Source organism: Suricata suricatta, chromosome 17 (genome assembly GCF_006229205.1).
Source record: "Suricata suricatta isolate VVHF042 chromosome 17, meerkat_22Aug2017_6uvM2_HiC, whole genome shotgun sequence".
NCBI lineage: Eukaryota > Metazoa > Chordata > Mammalia > Carnivora > Herpestidae > Suricata > Suricata suricatta.
Genome location: NC_043716.1, coordinates 20,250,484 through 20,273,903, shown reverse-complemented (window position 1 = coordinate 20,273,903; position 23,420 = coordinate 20,250,484). Strand labels below are relative to the sequence as shown.

Sequence of the window (23,420 nt, the reverse complement as noted above, 5' to 3'; positions counted from 1 at the left end):
GGCTACCTTTCCCTCCTACCACCAGATGACAGACCCTCATTCTTCTCCCTTTTTCCTGAACAAAGCTGTTTCTAACTCCTCCCTTTATGAGAACTGGAGGTGAATGATACCAGCTTCAAGTGCTGTCCTTTGGGCCGTTTGATGGACATCAGAGCTTTTCAATGACATGGAATCCTAAGCACTGTTAGTGTGTTGCAGGTTTCCTTTTCCTGAAGGTTTTTTTTTTTTTTAATCTCACTGCTTAGGTGATCACTCATTCTCCCTGTGCATCAAATTGACAAGAGATCTTGTCCTTGCCAGGTGGCAAAGCGTGGTGGTCAAGAGGCAGGCTCTGCAGTCAGAAGAAGTTAGCTGTATGACCTTGAGAAAGTTTCTTAACCTCATTGTGCTTACCTCCTTCACTCATACAGTGGGAATAATGATAATGCCTACCTCAGGAAGTTGTTAGCAGGATAAGAAGATTACTACATGGAGAGCCCTTGGAACAGTTCTTGGCATGAGGTGTGTGTTCAATAATGTTTGCTATTGTTATAACCTTCTCCCTAGATTTCCTAGAATCTCATGATCGTGATATAAATACAGCATTGCCCAGAAATCCTGATACTGTGGATGTGAAGGGTCTTTGGGGTTTACATGTTTAGCAAGCACCTCTGATGGTTCTCATTGTCAGAGAAGTTGGACGAATAACTTAACTCGTGCCTGGTTCTCAGGAAGTGGCTAAGACAGCCATCTTTTCTGTGGGGAATCGGTGTCTGACTCTTGGGCACGCTGTGCTGGGAACCCACCCACGCCGAGGGCAGCAGTGATGCCAGGTGAAAGGCACAAAGCTTGGGAGTCAGACAGGTCTTGGTCCCCAACCTGACTCTGCTGTTTTTTGAAGTATGATGGATGTTGTATGGACAACCTCCTATACCCTATGATTCTAAACATGCAGAAGGGAGCAGTGCTGTCTGAACTGTGCCTCTCCCACGCATGGGTAGCAACAAGGCAAAGCAGATGGAATGCCCTGTTCTAGGAGCTTGGAAGGGGCTGGCCAGGGTGCATATGTTACCAGGGAGATGGGGGCAGGGGAGGCCTGAAAAGCAAATGCAACGAAGAGGTCATAGGGTCAGCCCAGGTGAGCCAGGTGACAGAGCATGGAGGGCAAGCTAAGGTCAGAAAGAAGGGGCAGGCAGGTCTCAAAGGGCTCCATGGGTGTGGGTCAAGGTCCAGGCTGGGGGTTGTGGGATGGAAAGAACAAGCACTGGTGGAAGCCAGTTCTTGGGTAGAAGCTATTTTCTAAATGTTCTTTTACGTGGAGTCCAACCCCAACGTGGCCCTGCACTGTTTGTGTAGACCCAGATAGGCTGCCATGATCAGTTCCATAGGTTGTGTGCTTACTGATTTTAGGTAGCACCGTTCACATTGTAGTCTTCATAAGAGCACCCTTTGGGCCGTCCACTACATATCCTATATGCTACACTCACGTATGGTGGCCATGGCCACCCTGAGACCATCCGATGTGGCTTGGTTATTTTTTTAAGTTTTTATTTGAACAGATGTGGCTTATTTGTAATCCATGCCAGAGCAGAGGTGCCAGGCTGCCTTGACCAGTGGTATCTGAGACCCCTGCTGGCAATCTGGAGAGGGATAAAAGCAGAAAACAAAATGTGGGAGTTTGTAGAACCTACCTGGGCTGATGGCCCACATGCCACATTCTGCCCCAGGCAGAAGCACCTCCAAGAGGTGTGACCTGCAGCAAGGGGCAAGCTCACCATTTCTCCGTGCAGTCTGGGTCTCATGTTGTTGCCACCACACAGCACCTGTCCATACACCCCCCTCTAGCCTTCTTATCCCTGTTCCTTAACTTTCCTCCTTGGCATTTATCACCTGATATTCTGCATGCTCTATTTTCTAAAGCTATTTCTCCCAACTAGAATCAAAGCTCAACTAGTACCTGGCACAGAACTGGCATTAGACAGATAATTGTGGCCTGTGGAAGGGAGGGAGGAAGAGAAGGAAGGAGGGAAGGATACATAGAAATGTCTCAGATGAGGGTTCAAACCTTGGGGGAACAGGGAACAAATCACTCTACGAAGAAGAAAGGGTAGGAGGAACTAAGTGGGAGGTCAAGGTGTTTGTCAAATGTGTTGGCGCTCCGGGCAGAACTGCCCCCTCCCTAGAACCTCAAGATAGAAATCCAGGCACAAGGCCTATGAGATGGATGCAGCTGCATGGCCACAGAGTTTTCTGGACCCCACCAGAATGCCCCCCCCCACCCCTGCCACCCACAACCCCCACCCTCTGAGATCTGTCGGCTCTGGAGCTGGTCTGGTGACATCTCCAGGCTCAGTCTTTCTGCCCGGGGCTGGCTTTACCCCAGCCCTTGCAAACAGCAGAGGGAGCTGGTGGCCGGGCCGCCCTGACCCCCTTGGTACAGAGCCCTCATGGGTTTCCATCTGATGGGGAAACGCTGCTTACATTGAGTTTTGAAATGAGCTCTTTTATGATTGTTGAAAACCCAAGGATGCGGTGACCTTGAAGCAGAGCCTACGGTGCATTCCTGGAGACCATCCCTTCCTTGGCCACGGAACACAGGCCGCCAAGTGAATGGGCGAACGTCGCCCCCTTGGTCAGGAAGCCAGCCCCAGCCCTGCTCCTACGCTCTGCAGAGCCAGGTGCTGGATGTGTGTTAATTGGATGAACAGTCTCATTCACTTGATGGCTTTGATTTGTACTTTGGGCTGCTCCATCAAGATTTCTGAAACACAAACCGATCTCTGCTAATTCATGCGTCACCACTGAATATTTTGACACACGACAGCTCCTCACTTTGGAGAATCTGTGCAGTCTGGCAAGCCAGTGGGGCTGGCCAGACACTCTCCTCCCTTCCCCTCTGCAGTGCGGCCTGGGCCCAGGGCTCCCATGGAGACCCCTCCTCCAGAGTACTGCACAGTTCTCTCCGCTCACTTTCTCCCCACCTTCCCCCGCCTCCTGGCCCCACTTACCTGCCTTCCCTAATGTTTGTTCCAACATCTTCTTTTTCTCTGAAGCTCCTCAGTTCGAATCCATTGGTGTCTCCCATCCTTTTTCCACTTGATTTTCCTCTTTCCTGCCTCTTCCCTTCCCGCCCTGCCACCGTCTGCTCCTCACAGGCCTGCTCCCTCCTCAGCTGCCACCTTCTGCCACCACCTCTCCTCGTGCGCTTCTCCTCTTCTCCCTGTGTGTGCTGTGATTTTCCCTTCCGCCAAGCTCCTGGTCTCTCCCTGGCCTCTGTGCCCCTGCTTGGCTAGACTCTGGGTGACAGAGGGTCCCCACGGAAGCTCGGATGGAGGGGCAGTGCCAAACAAAGTGCCTCTGAGAAGCCCGATCTCCTTCCCCACAATGTGCACTTAACAGTGCCCCCTGGGGACCAGAAACACAAACTGAGAGCAGAAAAAGCATACCCAAACCTCAGATCTCTCCCGAGCAGTCTTCTGTCTGCAGGCAGGCAGAAGAGGGGAAGCACAAACCCGTGTCTCCGCGAATTACCTTGGTCAGGCACTCTGCACAGCAGTTAGCATTTATCAGAATAAAATATCTGTTGGACGAATGGACGAATCCATCAATAACGCTGAACACAGAACTGAGCTTCACATCAACATGCATATTCGTTTACTAATGACCAATCATGGACCAACAAATTAGACATAAATCTGGCGTCAGGACGAGCACAAGTATAAGATGCATCTATAATGTATATACATCAAGGTAGCAAAAGATGCAGATGTACTGCCAAACCAATTGCCAGGCAGTTGTGCATGGCCATCGCATTTTATTCTCTCCGAGAGATCTCATCCAGCCTTCTGCACACTCTGGGAGCACCATACCAGGCATTCCCCAACACCTCAGAGATTTTCTCAGATCTTCGCCTTCGCATTTGCTCTTAGGTCTGCCTGAAGGGTCCATCCTCATCCTGTCTTCCTACCTTCCTCTCGCTCACCATTGCAGACCCAGCTCAAGCGTTACCTCCACTCTCGAACTGCATAGAACTGGATGTTCTATGCAGCAGGATGTCTCATCCGTCTCTTTGTTGAGTATTTTGATGTGATTGATGCCGTGCCAGAGGCCTGGGCCACAACCCACAGCAAGAGAGCAATGATCTGGCCTTTGTGGTGTTCACTCGGCTCTTGCCCCTTGCACACCCCCAGCACTTCAGCGTATCCCCTTTGCTGGCCTCTGCCTCACCCACCACGTTGTTGCCTGTGTAAGAAGTACCATGCTTGAGACACCTGTATATAATTGATGTCAGCTGAATGGATGAAACTAGCTCTCAGGAGGTTGAATGGTTTGCCCAGGATCACAAACCTGGACTCACAGTTCCCACCCGTCACTCCTGGCAGCCCAGCATTTCTCTGCATATCGGATGCACCATTTTCCCTCACTCTATGCTTGTGGCTCCAGCCAAGCCTTAGCCAATCTGTGGGTTTGAAGGAACAAAAGCACTAGTGATGCTGGCAGCATTGCTGTCAGGCATCAGATGGGTGTTAGAAGTGTGCATATTTACGTACTACTCAAAATCCACAGTCAAATAAATAGGCTGTGTGTTTAGTCTGCTGTGGATTTAACCTCTGTGCTATCCTGGTCAACTAATGTTCGTTTTCTTTGTAATATGAGTATTATCTAGAAATCATTACCAGTAGTAGTAACCAGCTTTGAGGGCCACACTCCTGTTAAGGATGTCCTGTTATTTCTCATTTTACAAAAATTCCTGCAAGTTAAGGATGAGCCTTATTTTATCAGTACACAAACAAGAATTCCGAGAGGAGAGATAACTCGCTCAAGGACACACTCCGGCAGCGCCACATTTGGGATCTGCATCAGCGGGTAAGCCCTGCAGTGCTCTGGTGTGGATACAGCATTTCCCGGAGAGCATATGGCCTTAAACACAAGCCTGAGTTTCCTGAAGTATGAGTTAAACATGTTGTTGGTCCAGAAGGAAGGCTGGAGTCTGTCCTCTGGCACAGCCACACTTTGAATCTACTGTGACCGCGGCACTCTGCCTGTTGAATGGAAAAAGCCCTAGTGGTCCTAGAGATTTCTGCATCAAAGCCACACCCAGCCAACCTCTCAGAGCCTCCTCTTACAGCTCTGATTTTCCATTAGAATTCTTCCAGATTCAATAAATGCCCGTGAGTTTCTACCATGTGCTCAACTCAAAGGTTTTTCTTTAACTTCAAGGGGAAGATTTGGGCTTCTGGGCGCCGGGATAAATCAGGCTAAAGGAGTTTGATTTCGTGCAAAAGAAATGCTGCTCTTTGATACTCAGAGAGCAAGAACCTGGGCTTTCTTCCTTTCTCTTTCAAAGTTAAACATTTACAAGACCCCTGGGCCATATTCATGAGAGCTCTCTCTCTCTCTCCAATGCACGGACCACCCAATCCACTCCCGGAAACCACACAGGGGACGCCTGTGCCTGTATCCCAGGAAATAGGATAGGAAACCCATTCTGCATGGAGTCCCCCTTTCCAAAGTCCATGGGGTCCCATGGCAATGTTTGCATTCCCCCAAGAAACTGACTCTTAGAGATTTGCATTCAGGACATTTTGGGGGTTGTTCACAGGGACAAGACCTATGAAGGAGCAAGGGAGACAGGATTGGGCAGAGAGGAAAGCTGCCACACACGGAGCATCCATGTTCTCATGAGGAGCCTTGGGGCTGGGGCACCCTGCAAGGATGTCCCTCATCAAAGAGAAGAGCTGGGCCTTCAGACCCTAGCACCAATTAGTCAGTGGGCAGAGGAAATAACATTGGGTGAAGCAGCTTCCTCAACTGGGGGAATGAGTGTCTCAGACCTAATGAGATACGGGGGAGGGGACACAGAGCATTCACGGCTGAGGGGCTTCATGCTTCCTCCGTAACATAGAGAAGTGGGTTGTGGCCACACTGAATCCAGCCCCTACCATCTCCAGCTGCTCCTTGATGCCCACAGTGCAGTACTGGATACAGTGGGTGCCCAATAAGTGTTTGACATGATCTACATCTGGGGTACTCATGGCTCTTTCTGATGACCTACACTCTGCACTAGACTGCTTAGCTAGTATTCATTTCCTTATCTTACAGATGAGGAACCCAGAGGGGTCAAGTGTCTTAGTCAAAGATGCCCAACTTGTCAGAGCCAAGGGTTATTAGATTCATGCCCTGGGACTAGTGTTCTCTTTACCACACCTGCTAGCTGCTCCTGGTCTTTTTGGGTCCATATGATGAAAGGCTTTAGGTCACAAGGAGATTTCATGGTTTAATGAATGCATTCCCCAAGTGGGTCTGGCTGTTACTGCTATGGAGGGCTGCCCGCCTCTGTGGACAACGTTGGAATTTACTGGTCTCTGAGGTCACCCAGTATTGTCCCCAAATGTCATTTCTCACCACGAACTTTCTATCGACTCCCCAACTTTTACATTTAGGGCATGGCATCCGATTCCTGACACTAAAGGACAGATCAGCCACGGTGATTGAACTGGCATGTGCACCCCGCCCCCCACACGCATCCTTAGACACAACATGCTCACCCATTCGCTGATGGCTGCCGGCGCCACCCAGTGCCATCCCCACCTCCACCCTCTCACGTGGTGACTGATGGAGAATGCGAGGTCCCAGGGGGCCCTTTACACCTCAAAAAGCCTTCACAACACACAAGCCATCTGAAGGTGAACTGCCACACCGTCCTTGCTGCAGGAACAGCCAAGGCCCCACTGCCACGAGAATCCAGGCACTGATTTGGGGCAGAAGAAACCATGCCCTTGTTATGGAAGGGATTATAAAATCACCTAGGTCGTCACTTCCTGTTCTGGGCAGACTGGGGCTCCCCAGAGGTAGCTCAATGGCAAGGGTGAGCTGGAGGTCTGGGAGGTAGCATTGAACAGCCTCCCTCTCAGCCTCCCCACTGCAAAGCAGGGATGGGTTATGCCTCCAACACAAAGTCTTTATGAATGATGCCTTTAAGTCTTCATTTTACTTGCTTACAAAAATCAAACCATATATAAAATCCAGAGGAAGAAAATAAAAGGAACCTGAAATCCTACCAGCTGGAGATATCTGCCATTAACATTTTCAAGATGGAACCCCTGAGCTTCTTTTTCCGAGCACGTGTATCACTGTGTCCGGGGCAGATCAAACAGCCGAGTTCATCAGATGCTTGACACGTGCTTCGCAGATGGAGGGACTCAGTAAAGGCAGACCAACTATGTCCTCCTTTTCACCAGCTCCCCGTCTGGAGATGGTTAGGTGCTTGAAGCATCTCAGGAGCACATGATCAGGCTCTACATTCTACCCCTTAGAAGATGCGTCATTTGGAGCACGTCTCAGAAATTTGTCACTTGTGTGATGAGAGATGGACACTCGCTTTGTGACAGTAGCTTTGGGATGTGTCTGTTCCAAATTTGGCTCTGTCAGGGCTAGATGACTTGTGGGCAGGCTTTTTTTAAGTTTAATTTTATTATTATTTTTAAAGCATTAGTCTTGGTTTCCTTGCGTAAAATGCTGTTAATAGCCTACATCCACCAGGCTGGGTGCATATGGCGCTCAGCACGGAGGTCAGCCCCCAGCACATACCCAACAAAGCAGGCAGGGAGCGGCAGTAAAACAGCAGCAAGGGCAGTGGTGGTCCCCACAGCCCACCGCATTGTTAGGAGAACACGATGAAACTGCTGACAAAAAGTTCAAAAAGTGCTTTATGGGTATTTTGTCATCATTATCCCTATCAGCTAATGGTAGATGTGCATGGCTGTTTTATTAGAAAATCTGTGAATCACCATGGATATTTCTAGCCTAGCAAAACGCGTCAAACATGCTGGAGAGAATGTAGGGTCACTGCCAGGGTAACAACGTTAACGTTTCAGTGTAAGGCTGTCCTCGTTTTTCATTCATTCTTTCTGCACATACCCATCCAGCGTTCAGTGTTTGAAGAGCACTTTGCTGGTTGCTTGCAGGGCTGTGTGGGTAGGACTGAAATCTCACTTCTCATCCAAGCCCTGCTCTGGGCAGCTAATGAATTTACATGATCTCATTTCAGTCTCCACAACAGTGGGGAGAGGTTGTTGATCCACGTCCTGGTTTACAGATGAAGAAAACAGGTGCATGGAGATGAATTTGCCACAGGACACAGAGCTCTCGAGGGAGGACCTGGGAGTCACGTCGTTGAGCCCATGGTCTTTGTATCCCGTTGCGAGAAGCTTCTAATGGAACATCTTTGCCTGTGTGTGTGTGTCACACACCGACAGCCTGACCCATGGCACCCCCAGAGCCCAAAACTAGACAATGGCGTGAGCTTTTCCTAAGCCCCCGTGATTTTTAAAGACAGGTATTTTCTCTAAATAAGAAATAGAAGGTATGGCAAGGCACCCAAAATATCTGTGAATTCAAAACAGCAGTTGTGACATTTTTCAAATTTGGACTTCAAAATATTTTCTTCTGACTGGCAGCCCATAAAAGCCCATTTCTTGGGTTGAGTGTAATTAATCTCTGTATTTTGACCACCGCTGGTGCAAACGCCTCATCATCGCTCAGCCTAGAAGTCGGCTGGTTCTCCAGTGGCTCCCCACCCCTGTATTCGGTCCTCAAGGCAAAATGGAGCTGGGAGCGAGGGCAGGGGGAGGATCATCATTGTCCAGATGTGCGCATGTGTGTGTGTGTAGCGCTGGGAGGCAGGGGGCTGCCCGGAACAGCAGCGTACGACGGGGTCCAGTGCAAGCTGAATGCCAAGACCAGTCCCGCCAGTGCGACCCGGACCAATCCCTCAATGAACCTCTGTCTGCCCATTTGTGAAGTGGCCATAATAGAAGTGACAAAAGATGGCCTGTGAAACATCTCAATGTGTGAGAATCATTTGTAAACCATCTTTAAAGATACAGAAGGTGATATTGCTATTATTATACCAGTACTGATATGACTATTATCAGTAATAATGGATACATGATTCTCTCTCTCTCTCTCTCTCTCTCTCTCTCTGCATTTGGCAAAGAGGCCCATATCTTGCACCAAAGCACCAAGCCACCTCCTCAAACTTGTGGTAACTGTGGCATTATATGCAAAGTCTAGAGACTCATTCCTTCCTGCCTGGGCAATGCCAAAAGTTAGAGTCAAATTTGTCTCTTCCCCCAAACGTCATACTAACTCTTGCCTCACTACTGACTTTTTCAGTGGGCGGGCCTGTGTGGGAACCCACCCAAGGCTGCCTGAATCTCCCTGGAAGAGTCTCTGTTGCACGGAGTGCAGGGTCATGGTGAGGCGTGTTCATCAGAAGGAACCCGGGCCACCTGACATCACAAACCTACAGCCTGTTTATACCTGCTGCCCCTCCATGCCTTTGCAGGGTCCCAGTTTGCTTCTAAGTCAGCAGGAGGTGGGTTAGCCGTGCCTTCCTCCTGACATCCTCTGTTCTCCGACATCCTTCCCTTCACCTTCTCCACTCTCGAGGGGGACAGCGGGCTGGGATGCAGGGTGGCTCTGACTCCCACCTAAATCCTATAGCTTCTCCCATCTCAGTGCTGATCACATCCCACTTTAAGCATCAGAGAGTCGGATCTGCTGGTTTCCCTTCACACAGCATGAGGCCAGGGAAGATGAATTACAGTCCAGGTGCCGAGGCCAACCGGCTACATGACAGGTTGCCCAGCCTCTCTGTGCCTCAGTTTCCTCGTCTTCAAAAGGGGACGGGGCATGTGGGTGGCGGAGTTAAGCAGCCAACTCTTGGTTTTGGGGCAGGTTGTGATCTCACAGTTCGAGCCCCACCCTGGGCTCCACGCTGATGGCATAGAGCCTGCTGGCAATTCTTTCTCTCCTGCTCTATCTCGGCCCCTCCACACTCACCCTCTCTGTCTCTCTGTCTCAAAACGTATAAATAAACTTAAAAAAATAAATAAAGGGGATAATAACAGCACCCACCTCATGGAGTTGTTGAGAATAAGTGAGAATAATGCCTAATAATGATAATTTCTCTATCAATATCAGCTCTCGATCTTATTGTTGTATTGTGATTGCCCTTATCAATCAGCAGTCAGTCAGAGATGCAGTACTAACAGGAAACAGACAAAATATTTGTTATATATGATACATATGGATATATATGGATGTATTATAATAAATCATCTTATGCAACCGTGGGCTGGCTAAGTCCAAGTCTGTAGAGCAGGCAGGCAAAGGTCATGAGCATTGTGGAATCCCACAGCATGAGTGAGGCTTGTTGCCACCTGTGCGGTCAGTAAGGGGACTTGGAGGGGAGTGAAGAGAAGAGTGGCAGACCCAGTGGCTGCTTGGAGTCTCTGAGCTCAGGAGAGGCCTAATCTTCTTTGAAAGTGCTTTAGCTGATTAGGTCAGACCCACCCAGCACAATCTTCCTTCCGCTGAATTTAAGGATAGCAGGTGCAGGGCTTGCATCGGGTTTGCAGAGTCCTGTAGTAGCACCTAGAGGAGAGCTGGACTGAGTAACTAGCAGACCATGTGTGTGTGTATTACACGCCAGCCACCTTTCCTCACCTGGACAGTACTTTCTTGGCCTTTAAGACCCAAGTTCTTTAAGTTCTTCTGGGAAGCTCTTCCTTGACCTTACAGGTTAGATTCAGGGCCCTTCTCTGAACCGTGTGAGGACATGGACTTTTCCCTGGAAGATGCACAGCTGTGGGTTCGAGGCTCACCTTGGTATTCCTAAATCTTAGGGGTGCCCGGCATAAGAGGGCCTTAATCCAGCAGACCAGGGTCTTTCTCCGGGCCCAGAGGAGACTGTCTCTCCGTGCCAGCCACTCAGGGAACAAACATCAAGTGCCCAGGTTGAGTCTGGGGTGAGAGGGTTGCATGAAAGCACTCGGTGTGGGAGAGAGCACCTGGCCCTTCCAAGCTCATTACCAGGGGTGGGGCAGGCACAGGGAGTGACTGGGAAGGCGCCCAGCATCTCCCTGACTCACCGCCTCATTGTGTCCACAGTGTGGCTCCCAGCTGGGAGATGTTAGTGCAAAAGCCACTAGTCTTGAGGAAGAAAGGTAAATTGGAATTGTTAGTGTCAGACTGATGTTGTCACCAGAGGAAAGGAGAAGGGAGGAGGAGTCAGGACAGTCCAACACACCAGTGACACACAGGTGACAGACATAAGAAGGAGACCTCTCCCTAACAAGTGCAAAAAGACCCCAAACTTATGTCCTTCCGGGGACCCCCATTTAGAAAAGAATACAGAATAACAAATACAAAATTAGGTGCAAATGTGAGGAAAAATGAGAACATGAATAAAAACTATCACAACAGACCGCAAATTGTAAAATAGCCAACAAAGGCTGAAAGCAGTTTCCAGGAAAATAAGACTTTTTGTTAATTAGTCGCTTGACCCACCTCTATGGGACTTTCTCGCCCGCCAGCTCTGGCGACACACTCCATGACAGCAGTTTGTGACATAATTCTCTAAAGAGTGAAGAGAAATGTAATTCAGACTTTTTTCTAGCATGGTTGGTCAGAAAGATATGGGGGGGCTGCATTCGACACAGATGTAGGCACTGTTGGGGTGCCGCGACATGCTTGCGGCTTTCAGATTCGGGAACTCTGAGAAACTCTTCTGTAAGACTCCATTCGGAGAACAGAAGACATGTATGGTACTTAATGGTGCGAACATGTTAACGTACCCACGAACACATTAGGAAATGTCCTGCTTTCAATAGACTGAAAGGAGGAAGTGTCCTGATTTGAATAGGCTGGATCTTGTCGTACAGCTCCACACATCTCACGATTAGGAGAATTTTCCACAGACGGCTTCCGGCCCTGCAACATCTCACACCTGTGTCTCTCCTCCATGACCCACATCCGCAGCCGGGGGCATGCAGGAGCCCTTCCTAGTACCGTGTGGCCGCACGCACTGAGCTGACGTGGTGAGTGTCCAGGTATTCCTGGAAGCCGTTCCTACACCAGAGTGGCCGGCCGTGACTTAACTATGCACAGAAGGGACTAAATTCCAGAGGGAGGGGCGCCTGGGTGGCTCAGTGGGTTAAGCATCCAACTTCTCTCAGGTTATGATCAGGTTTGTGAGCTTGAGCCCTATGGCGGGGCTCTGTGCTGACAGCTCAGAGCCTGGAGCCTGTGGTAAGTTCTGTGTCTCCCTCTTTCTGCCTCTCCACTGCTCACACACTCACTCTTTCTCTCAAAAATAAACATTAAAGAAATTAAAAAACAAAACAAAACATATGACCACATTACTAGGGATTTCCAGGACCTTGGAAGGAGGCCATCCAAGTGAGGAGTTCCCTTAGGCAGTTGAAATGCTGTACACACACACACACACACACACACACACACACACACACACACAGGTACATACACTCATATATACATACATGTAGAAGTAAGACCTCTTTCGATTTCTATATAATGGGGAAAGAAGTATGTTGTTGGGAGATAAAAATAATGCTATAAAAGTGCTCATGAGGGTGCCTGAACCTCAGTGAGTGATCAGTCAATGTCATCATCAAGGGTCACTTCTATGAGACTCCCCACTTCCAGGTACTCAGTGGAACTCCCCTTGTCACAAACGCTGCACCTCAGCTTCTTACAGACGAGACACCTTCATTTTATTTTTGTTTTTTAAACAATATTTTCAACATTTGTATTTGTTTTTGAGAGACAGAGAGAGACAGAACACAAACAGGGGAGGGTCAGGCAGAGAGAAGACACAGAATCCGAAGCAGGCTCCAGGCTCTGAGCTGTCAGCACAGAGCCCAACGCGGGGCTCGAACCCACGTACCATGAGATCATGACCTGAGCCGAAGCCGGACACTCAATGGACTGAGCCACCCAGGCTCCCCGGGACCCCTTCACTTTGCTTCTGTTTGACTTGTCAGTCTCCCCCACAAGTTGGGGCTCTGACCTTGCCCAGTGTACCTGTGACCCCCAGCACACTATGGTACCTCACAGAAACCCGGAGATATTTATTTTCTTCCTCTTTTCCTTGGCCTCAGTAAGTGTGGAGTCTTTGGTAATACGTTGCTCCATCCTTTCATCGATCTTTTCATTACGCATGAATATTCTCCCCCGTGTCCCCTGCTGATGTCAACACAGGGCTGGGCTCAGGTCACACGCCTTCCCGTGCAGGTGGCCCTCTGTGCCCAAGGGAGAGCACTTTGCCAAGAACAAAGGCAGCCTCCTAGAAGGCAGTAACAGCCCCGAGCCTTGCAGAGTGCAGTCAATCTTTCATCCAAGGCAACTTTGGAAATAATCGCTTCAGGGGGAGCTAGTGAGTGTTTAAACAGGGAAACTGCCTTTTGTGAGCGCCATCCAGGAGCTACGTGTGCTCCCTGACATTGGCTCATTCTCTCCTGGACTCGTCACAAGTACCTTAGAAGTGCCCATTAGCAGGTGTGCGGTGAGAATAGCGTCTGCAAATCAGTCTTATCCATCCAAGAAACCCAATTTTCCAAAGACGTCTAATTAGCAACTCTTTGCTAAATTGGTTCGTTTCACAGTATGGAAGCAAACGTGTGTCGGAGAAGAAGAAAATTAACCCGCCTCTGACGACACAGTGCACATTTTCTCACTAACTCAGATAGAATTAGTGCCAAATTATCAGATTTTGCCCCAATTTCCGAAGGGTGACTTGTCCACCCAAGGGAGATGGGCCATCACCCCTGTTCAGCAGGCTGAATAGCCTGACCCCCACTACAGCAAAAATGACCCAGAGTTTAGGACATGGGATAGGGTGGCCTGGGGCCAGGATTCCCGTGAACCGCCAACAGTGAGTAATGAAGGTTGCCTCTGACTGCAGCAAAATGGGAAAAATAAAGAAAGAGTAGGGAATTTTCATACATGAAACATTATTAAATTTAAAGGACCACTCTTTTTATGAGATTAAAACCTTCTTAATTAGGTGTGTGTTAAAATGTCCTTTTTATGTGAAATGATGGGAATAGCAGAGAGCAAGCTTTTTAAGTGCAAAATAAAAAGTCAGTCCCCAATGTCATCTTCCGTTTTTCATTAATCTCATTTTATAAATTCTTGCTCGGGAATCCGGATTCAAACTTGGCGTCCAAGGCCACCCTTCCCTCTACTCTGCCTGCTCCTCAGAGCCCTAGAGGGAGGTGAGCTGAGAAATCGCCCACTGTTCTGGGTCCCTGTCCATTCTCAGAAGGTAACTAAGGCCTCGCCCTCTATTTGAGTCAAGTTTACGGGCTTTGACTCCGCAGTGAGTGAGGCATGTTTCCCCACAGCTTTGTACTCTGCCTGGTCTGTCCATCATGGGCACGTAGCTTAGGCGTGCGTCCAAACACAGCCTCTTTTCTTCCTTCTGAATGTGTGATCTTGCCAAGCCCCTGAACATCTCTCCGAGATGCAGTGTCCGTCCTGGGCAGGTGGAACACAGTGACTGCCTTGCAACCAGCACACGGTGACGCCACAAACATTGAGCCAGTATCTCCGAGCCTGTACAGCAAGTGCATGGTCCCTCTCAAGGAGCCCAAAGTATAATTCAGATGCCTTCTTCAGTGGTAGAATCTTATACCTCCTCTGGGGTCTTGCCATCTTCTTGAGGGCTTGGGCTGTGTTAGATTCATCATCCCTCTAGAAACTGCAGTGTGAGTGTCATATAGAAGAGGTATTTGGAGGGACTTTCAGGGATCATTGGACCATTGGTGTAAAGATCATCCCCATGAAACTATAGACTTCTAATTCCAGATTTCGGAGGCCCCTGAGTGTGGCACCACACTCTACATATAGGTATAGTGATGTCTTCTGTTGTGAGCTTTCAGATAGAGGGTCCCTGCTGAGTTCTTGCCAAGGGCATGTCTGGACATGGTATGGCACAGAGCAGCCCACACTTAAATAATTGGGTACCATTCTCAAGGAGCATCACAAACGGAAGCGACTTTCCAGGGATGGTCCCTGTTTTTCCTTGCTGTGTCCTCTAAAGCCTTTAAGTATTGGCTTAAATGCTTCTTGTGTCTGTGTATTACCTTTACCAAAAACTCATCAGTGCAGCTTCATTCTGGTGAGTGGCCTTGAAAGTAGTGACTGTCCTCTCTGGCCATACCTCCTTCACTGACATCACTGCCCTCACACCTTACCTCTTGCCCCCCACCCGCTCCCATCATTTTGCAGGCTGTTTCTATTTTCTCCCAAGACCAATGGCGGGGACAGTATTGATCTTTGTGTTCAAGAAAGCAATTCCAAGAAATGCATATAGAGGCCCCTGAGCAAAGCAAGAAGCCAGCCATTTAGAAATGCTGTCGAGAGGAGCCTCAGGCCCCTTGGCAGGCAGTAAACATTAAGCTGTGTGACTGATAGCAAACACTCTGAACACAGGCAGTTTGGGAAAGGGGACTAGGAGCAAGGTTTGGGATAATCAGGCTCCCAACCCAACCTCCTACCCCTAGTGACAGGTGTCATTCTCTGTGTCTCATTTATCTGTGCCAGACCCTGGGCTAAGCTCTTAGGTACATTAATTTAGTATACCCATTTTGCAGTTGAGAGAACTGAGGCTCAGAGCTGTTCAATAACATGACCACTAAGGGGTAGAGACCAAGAGTGGAACCCAGGCTGCTCGGCACCAAAGCTCTTCACCATTAAGTAAACAGACTCTCTAGTCAAGCAGATCTTAATACCCATAGGGCCCTCCTCCCTTTAGAGAGCCCTACTGCTTGTGAGTGGAGGCTGAGCTGATCCCTGGGACTTGTGTTCTGTGCACTGATCCACTTTCTGGCCACGTCTTGATCACCCTCTTCCTGGCTTCTAAGGGTTTGCAGCTGCCTAGATCTCCCTCCATTTGGATTGCACCCTGGGAGTTAGTTGAGATTCTAGGATGTTACTAACTTGCCCAAGAAACTGGCTGAGTCTGGGTTCCAAGTCAGGCCCCTCTGTGCATTTTTCCAACAACCTGTAGTTTCTCTGCTATGTCACCTGCCCCAGAGTTGTGGAGGGGCATGCTTGGCACTGTTGAGCTTGTTCTGGGTTTTTCCAGCTCCCTCGTTTTCCCCTGAGTGGGCAAGGGGACATTCTGGCCACATGGGGCAGATGAATGTTGAGGGTTGGAGTGTGTCTCTTCAGCCACCCATGGGAGGTACATGGTCTGATGGAGTCCAGTGCCTGTTCTGTCACCCCTCGCTCACCAGGGGACATTGTGTGACTCACTCAGTCTCTGGACCTCAGTCTCCCCATCTATACCACCAGGTTATGAGGGTTGGATGAGTTGGAACAGGAAGCCATTTGAACAGTGCCTGGCGTGCGTGAGCATGTGGGGCAATTACTTGTTATTATTGGTATCAATCTCTCAGAAACCCTTTGCTGGATAATCCACCCCTCGTTCTCACTTCAGAGTGTAGACCTCCCTGCATCTGGTTATTGCCCCCACAAGGAACCTGGGGAGAAGCTGGGTTCCTGAGGCTGGGAAGGCTGGCGTATTCATTCTGAGCACGAGACAAAGGCCTGAGCTGGCTCTGTATCTAACCGAACTGATTAAGCTGCGCGTTAGCTGGGGATAAAGCTTCTTACCGAATAACTAGGCTTTTGCTGAGCCAGGATGATAAATTCATTCTTAATGCATTGATAATAAAAATATTTTTTTTCCTCCCTTCTGTGAGCTTCCAGAGGCTTTAATGGACTTTAGTTTTGTTGAACACCGCCATCTAGAGGGCATCTGGAGAATCGCAGCACGGCAGGAAAAAGAATCACTCTTCAAGGAACACCAGAATTTACAGTCCGTAAGAGGTTCAAAGCAGACACCCCGGGAGGCCAAATGTGTTTACAAAATGACTGCCAGTAGTTACTTATTACCCTGGAAATGGCATCCTTCTCTGATTGCGAGGCCCTGCTGCATGGCCCTGTTATTCCTGTGACCCTCCTGTGAGAAGTGGTTTCAGCACTGCTGACATACTGGGCTCATTCATCAAAACAGGCTTAAAACAGGGCTTGGGTTTGCTTGGTTTTCTTTGAGCACCTACTATGTGCTAGGTAGCCCACCAGCACTGTAAGAAATACAGAAGTGAGTAAGCACAGCTGTGCACTGGAAGCGCCAGTGTGGGAGTGTGTAGAATAAGGGTGGGTACTTTCGAACGAGCTGGAGGAGGCTGTGTGCCCTATCCACGCAGCTGGAGGCAGAGCTGGGTGGCATTCGGAGGCGGGGGAAGAAGGAAGCGACTAGCACATCACGAGTATCCACCATGCAGTTGGACACTATCTCATTTATTTTTCTCTCTCAGCCCTGAGATTCGATAGGAGCTCCTGTCCTCCAGATGGGGACTCGGAGGCTGAGAGAGGTTAAGACACTTGTCCAATGCTACCCAGCTGTGAAGTGAGGAAGCCAGGATTCCAATCCCCACTGTCTGGCTCTAAAATTCTTCCTATGATTCTAGGCTGCCTCTAGACGAAGAAGGAGTTGGTAGGGAATCGACTCTTGAATTATCACAGTGGTAGCAAATGTTTATCCCCAGGAGGTGAATTTGATTTTCAGAAATAGTCAAAATTCCTTTCTAGGCCAAAGCCATTCAATGGATAATGGGATTTGAGGTTTAAAAAAAGAATACGTGTGACTCTAGGGCATGAAAATTGTTTTATGCTTACCCACAGATAAACAGGCTGACAGGTGCTTCTCGGAGCCTGATAAAGAGACAAGGGCATGGGGATGAGGTGTGGCTGCCACAGAGATGCTTTGACCACAGCCCTGCTCTTGTGGGCACATTGGTTTCGGTGTGTTCAGCACCGATATTTTCCTTTTTATCACTCAAAAGACTGAAGTGCAAAAAGTGGGCAACAGCCCCTGTGAGAAGGAGGGGGCAGAGGGCTGTAGCTTCTTGCAGACTCAGTCCCCTCCGCCAGGGACACTTCACCACACACACATGGCCGTACCACAGGCATGCACTCTACTGGACACTTCTGTAGGTGCCTACTTAACTCCTGCCTAGACTTTGGATCTCAGTTTAATTTTCATTCGTTCATTCTGCACTGACAGATCTCCTGTTATTTGCTCACATATCTGTCACTCACCAAATTTATCCACTTGTGAAAAAAAATCTTCATTGTGGATTAACTCTGATGTCTCAGAAATGAAGACACACACTTTCCCATGAAGACAGACACTGATGCCCATACACTGCGGTGTCCCTGGGAGTCAGGAGACTGAGTTCTGCCCCGGTCCTCCAGGCGGCCATGAACTCTCCTTATTACCCCTCACCTGTTCCTCCAGGCCTGGGTGGGATCACTGCCAATCCTTGGATGCTGTGCTGGGGTCACACCGTTGCTTTCTGAGCATTGCTTCCTGTCCCATGGATTCTCTGTCCTCCTGGGTTAAACTACCAGGGACTGTCCCATGGGCATGGATTCACACACCCTGAGTATCTGTTAAAGATCTCTCCTGCACCAGGCAGTGCATATTCATTGAAGAAAATATCATCAAACCCAAGAAGAACTGAATTTGCCAAGTCGTCAGATGGCTGACTTGGCTACAAGGGACCGTGGAGATACCCGATCCAGGGAGGGGACACATGGTAGACACTGCTGTTTTTCTGCCCAATATCCAGTTTCCACTTCTCTGCTTAACAGAATCCTAATTTTTCTGAGGGATAATAGTGGATCCAGTCAAAATGCTTATTTTTCCAAACTCCCATTCAGCTGGGTGTCACCATGCCACACAATTTTGGTCAATGAGAAGCAAACAGAAGTCTGCTAGGAATTTCTGAGAAGCATTTTGCTTTCCAGATACACATACATTCCTTCTCCATTTCCCCCTTTTTTTTGTTTTCCTCTTGCCTAAAAATGGGGGTCTGGGGCTGAGGTGGAGCCACCATCTTGCAGTGAGCTATGGGGATAAAAAATACAATCTCGGCACTTGGGTGAAATGTTCCCAGCCACCCACAGATGTGCCCAAGGCAGACATCACGTCGTTCCCAGCATTCTCTCCTAATGAGCCTAGACATGCGGCCTCAGAATCTCCTCCAGCCCAGAGCTGCCCTTTGTGTGAAATCCATTGGTCATATCTGATCTCATCTAAACTTGCCCTTGACTCATCATATTGCATAGTAAGGAACTCCAAGAGGAAAAAAAAAAAGAGAGGGAGAGCTTCTTAAATAATGAATTAGTGTCATGGCCAGAGCTGGAAGCCGGTTCCCTTACTCCTGATAGCCTGGTACAGCAGGAGGAATATGAGTCTGGGGTCTGCAGAGCCCACACCTCTTGTGCTGACTGTACCTACGTGTGCCAATGGAAATGTCACCTCCCCTCCCTGAGTGTGAGTTTTCTTGACTGTGACGTCGAGGTAATGCCGCAGACTTCACAGCATGGTTGTGAAGACCAAATCTGTCAACGGGGTACTGACCTTCAGGGACATTCATTCCATCCTTGCGAGTTGCTTCTCTTCCCCCTCCCCCTCCCCACTTTGGTACAATTTTGCAGAGAGACAGTACCCCCAAATTAGGAAGCATAACTGAGAAAACAAGGGAAGAGATTGGTATGATTTTCTCAAAATGAATTCTGTGCACTCCCACCCTGTCACCCCTGTGTATGAGCCTGTGGCTTTGCCAAAAGCTGGAGCGAGCTAATTCCCGGCTCAGCTGGGCAGCAGGCTCCCTACCTCGGGAGCTTCTAGCGGCAAGCTGGGGTGTGAAAAGTTATTAGCAGAGACACAGCTCTGCCCTATTGCTATGGTGTTTCTTCCAACAGCCCTGTCCTCCAGAGCGATTACAAAGGTACTTAGCTGTAGACTTAAAGAAGAAAAAGTAGTTAAATCCTCATTTTCTGAAAGATTTTCAATTCCTCTGCAGTTTAAACTTAAAAGATCTAAAGTTAAAAGCTTTGTTGCTTTTATTGTGTATTTTGGGTGTTTTTGCTTGTTTGTTTTTTTTTTTCATTTTTGTTTTGCAGAGAAAGATCATCTGCCACCATTTGCTGGGAGCCAGGACGGTCTGGCTGCCTGAGCTAGAAATGCCCCTAAGTGTGGGCCATGAGCCTTCCTCACTGTTCTCATCCACAGCGGGGACAATGACGGCAGCTACCACTTATTAAGCACTTGCTGTATGCCTGGTACTATGCTAAACACTTTACGTGTCTAGATTTTTTCTTTTTTCTTTTAGCTATTAATTTATATTTTATTCCACTTTTGAATCAACAACTTAGAAGTCAACAATGTCTTCACTTTTTTTTAAGTTAGACTCTATGTCCTTCACTTAAAAACCCCTTCCATCTGTTGAGCTCTCGAGTGCCCACCATACTGTCGTCTGTGAGTGTAGGTCATCTCTCTAAGCCAGACGTACTCCTGTACTTGTCCCATTAGGTATACAAACAGACTCTTCTTTTTAATTTTTTCTTTTATAGTTTATTGTCAAGTTGGTTTCCATATAACACCCAGTGCTCATCCCCACAAGTGCCCTCCTCCATGCCCATCACCCCTTTTCCCCTCTTCCCCACCCCCCATCAACCGTCAGTTTGTTCTCAGTATTTAAGAGTCTCTTGTGGTTTGCCTCCTTCTCTCTCCTGAACTATTTTTTTCTCCCTTCCCTTCCTCTAGGGTCTTCTGTTAAGTTTCTGCAGTTCCATATATGAGTATAAACATATGGTATCTGAGTTCCATCCATGTGGCTACAAATGGCCAGATCTCATTCTTTCTCATTGCCATGTAGTACTCCATTGTATATATATATATATATATATATATATATATATATATATATATATATACCACATCTTCTTGATCCACTCATCAGGTGATGACATTTAGGCTCTTTCCATGATTTGTCTATTGTTGAAAGTGCTGCTATGAACATTGGGGTGCATGTGCCCCTATGCAAACGCACTTCGGTATCCCTTGGGAAAACAGATTCTTAAAAATATATGACAAAGCCCAGAAACAACCTCGATGTCCAGCATAAGGGAAATGGTTCAATAAATTATGATGCATCTTCACAATGGAGTATGATTTATCTATAAAAAATAATGAGAGGGCGCCTGGGTGGCTCAGTTGGTTAAGCCTCCGACTTCAGCTCAGGTCATGATCTGATGGTTTGTGGGTTCCAGCCCCATGTCGGACTCTGTGATGACAGCTCGGAGCCTGGAGCCTGCTTCGGATTCTGTGTCTCCCTCTCTCTCTCTGCACCTCCCCTGCTCACACTCTGTCTCTCTCTCTCTCTCTCTCAAAAATAAACATTTAAAAAAATTTTTGAAAAGAATGAGAAATATTTCTGTGTATTACTAGTGTCTCTTAATCCACTTTCACCCCACAACAGCCTCATCCCCACATTAGGTAGGCAGCATTACTATCCATTTTTTCAACTGACAAAAGAGGTTGAATAAGTGACGGACCTGGGATTCGAATCTCGGCCCCAGTGACCCCCTGGTGAGATGGGTTATAGGATTCAGTGTGATCACGTGGGCAGGTGCCTGGCACATAGTTGGGGCCCAGAAGGTTCTTTTTCAAGTCAGGTTTCAGGTAGCGTAGGCACGCATGCATGAGAGCGAAGTTTGCTGCGTTCTGACTGACAGCTCTGGGTGAATCTTAGCTAGCTGTGCCAGGAGAGAGGGAAGGGCCCTCCCAAGCCTGGGCCAGAAACTCCTAAAAGTTCTGCCCTCAGGTAAAACCAGCTCTGAGGCTCCTTGAAAAATGCTAATGGAAGTTCTACAGGGCCTGTGCTTGGATTCAATTTCTACCCACAGGCACGGACTCAAAGACCATCCATACGAAGGAAGAGAATGAGATGGAACAAAAGATGTTATGTAGCCGCATTGTCAGAAAGAAAATCCAGGGCGGACCGAATCCGTGCCATGGGAGGAGGGGGGAGAAGAGAAGGAGCCCAGGTGTCCCAGACAGATTGCACCAGGGCTGCACTTCAGGCCTGGCGCTTACTTGGTGGCCTTGGGCAAGTTGCTTAACCTCTGTGGCCCTCAGTTTTCACATCGGGCTAATTGTGGAATCATGATAATTCTGTCATCGTCAGGTGTGAGTGCACTGGAAGGGGCCTCTGGCCAGCACCCATTCTGAACGCTCAGTAGCATAACCGCCATATCAGGTTAGTGTTTTTATTCTTACCCTGGGTCCCAGAGTTGTCTGGGGGCGGAGCTCTTGGCTCAGTGCCAGCATGTTGGAGTGGTGAGTGTGACGTCCCCATCTCTGCGGGCCCCTCAGCAGTATTAGTCCCAAGTGTCTTTCTTGTTGATAGCCTTTCAGCCACAGGTGACCAGATCCTCCCTCGATAATGTTTGTTCATTGTGCCAGAAGCCAGTCAGCCAGCAGCAGGATCTAGGGCCTCGTCAGGGACCTCACAATTAGTCTGTCTTCTGGAAGATAAGTTCTGCTGTGGTCCCGGGGGGAGTTGGAAAACCAAGCCTGCGGGTTTCAATCGGAGAAGCATTAACGCTATAAAGTATTTCAGTTCTAACCAAGGAGAGCGACAAAGCTGTGAGTCCCCAGCAGATGTGGGGACGGGGAATTGCCGTCTCCCCGGGCTTGATTACAGGGAATTGGTTCCTGTTCAAGAGGCAGCTGGCTAGAAGGATGAGAGGCAGATTTACAACCTGCAAAGTGTGGTGGGTGCCTGGGAGAGAAGTTAACATCACTGAATAGTAGTACAAGCTGGCGCGGAGTGTCTATGCCGCGCCCGGACAAGGAAGGCACTCCCATCCGGATGGGAGTGGCCGCCTTCCTTGTCTGGGCGCAGCGGCCACAAGTCCAGGAGGGCAACACTGTGCATGTATGGAACTCTGCTTCGTGCAGCCACCGTGTGGGGGCTTGACAAAAGTCATCTCCTGCTTGATTTTCATACTGCCCGTGGGAAGCAGCCTTCATCTTACGAGGAAGACCCTGGGGCCCAAGGAAGTGAGCAGTGACTCTGCAGGGCGGGGGTTCGAACTCCAGTCAGCCGGGCAAAGAGCCTGCTGTGAACAGTTGGATAAATAAAACTTTTATCAAAACTGGATCGGGGGAGAAGGAAAACAGATAAGCTTAGGGATCCGGCCTTGTCTTTGCTTCCTGAAGCCCACCACAGAGCTGGGGGAGAGACACAAGGACCCAGGCTGCTGGCCACATACGGAATCTTTGAAAAAAGTCCAAGCCAATCAGCCATCCCATCCCATCAAGTCCTCCCTATGGTCTCAGAACATCCGGGACCTCGGTGGTCACACCGTCCAGCCTCCTAATCCGACACATGAGGAACCAAGGCCTGGAAAGGGAAAGTGACTTGTCAACGGGCTACAAAGGAAATTAGTGGCAGGTGTCGGGCTGAAATGGTATTCTGTTCCTGGGGAAGCACTCTTTGTACAGAAACCCCCTTTCTACCCCCCTCCTAATCCACCAATTCTCATTCAGCTCACAGAACAAAGAGATCACAACCTGATCTCTCCATTTTGAGAGTAGACCATTCCTTGTTCCAGACTCAAGGTTTTTGAACTAGGAAAGAGGTGTAATTAAATTCTCAATGTCTCTCTGGATAGCTTAAGGTGGTGAATGAGTCCCTGCAACTATA

At 48.7% G+C, this 23,420-nt stretch overlaps 1 protein-coding gene across 1 annotated transcript in view; it reads left to right on the top strand.

Moving 5' to 3' along the window:
- ASIC2 (acid sensing ion channel subunit 2) overlaps nucleotides 1-23,420 on the top strand; it is a 989,591-nt gene that overhangs the window by 294,179 nt on the left and 671,992 nt on the right. The window lies entirely within an intron of this gene.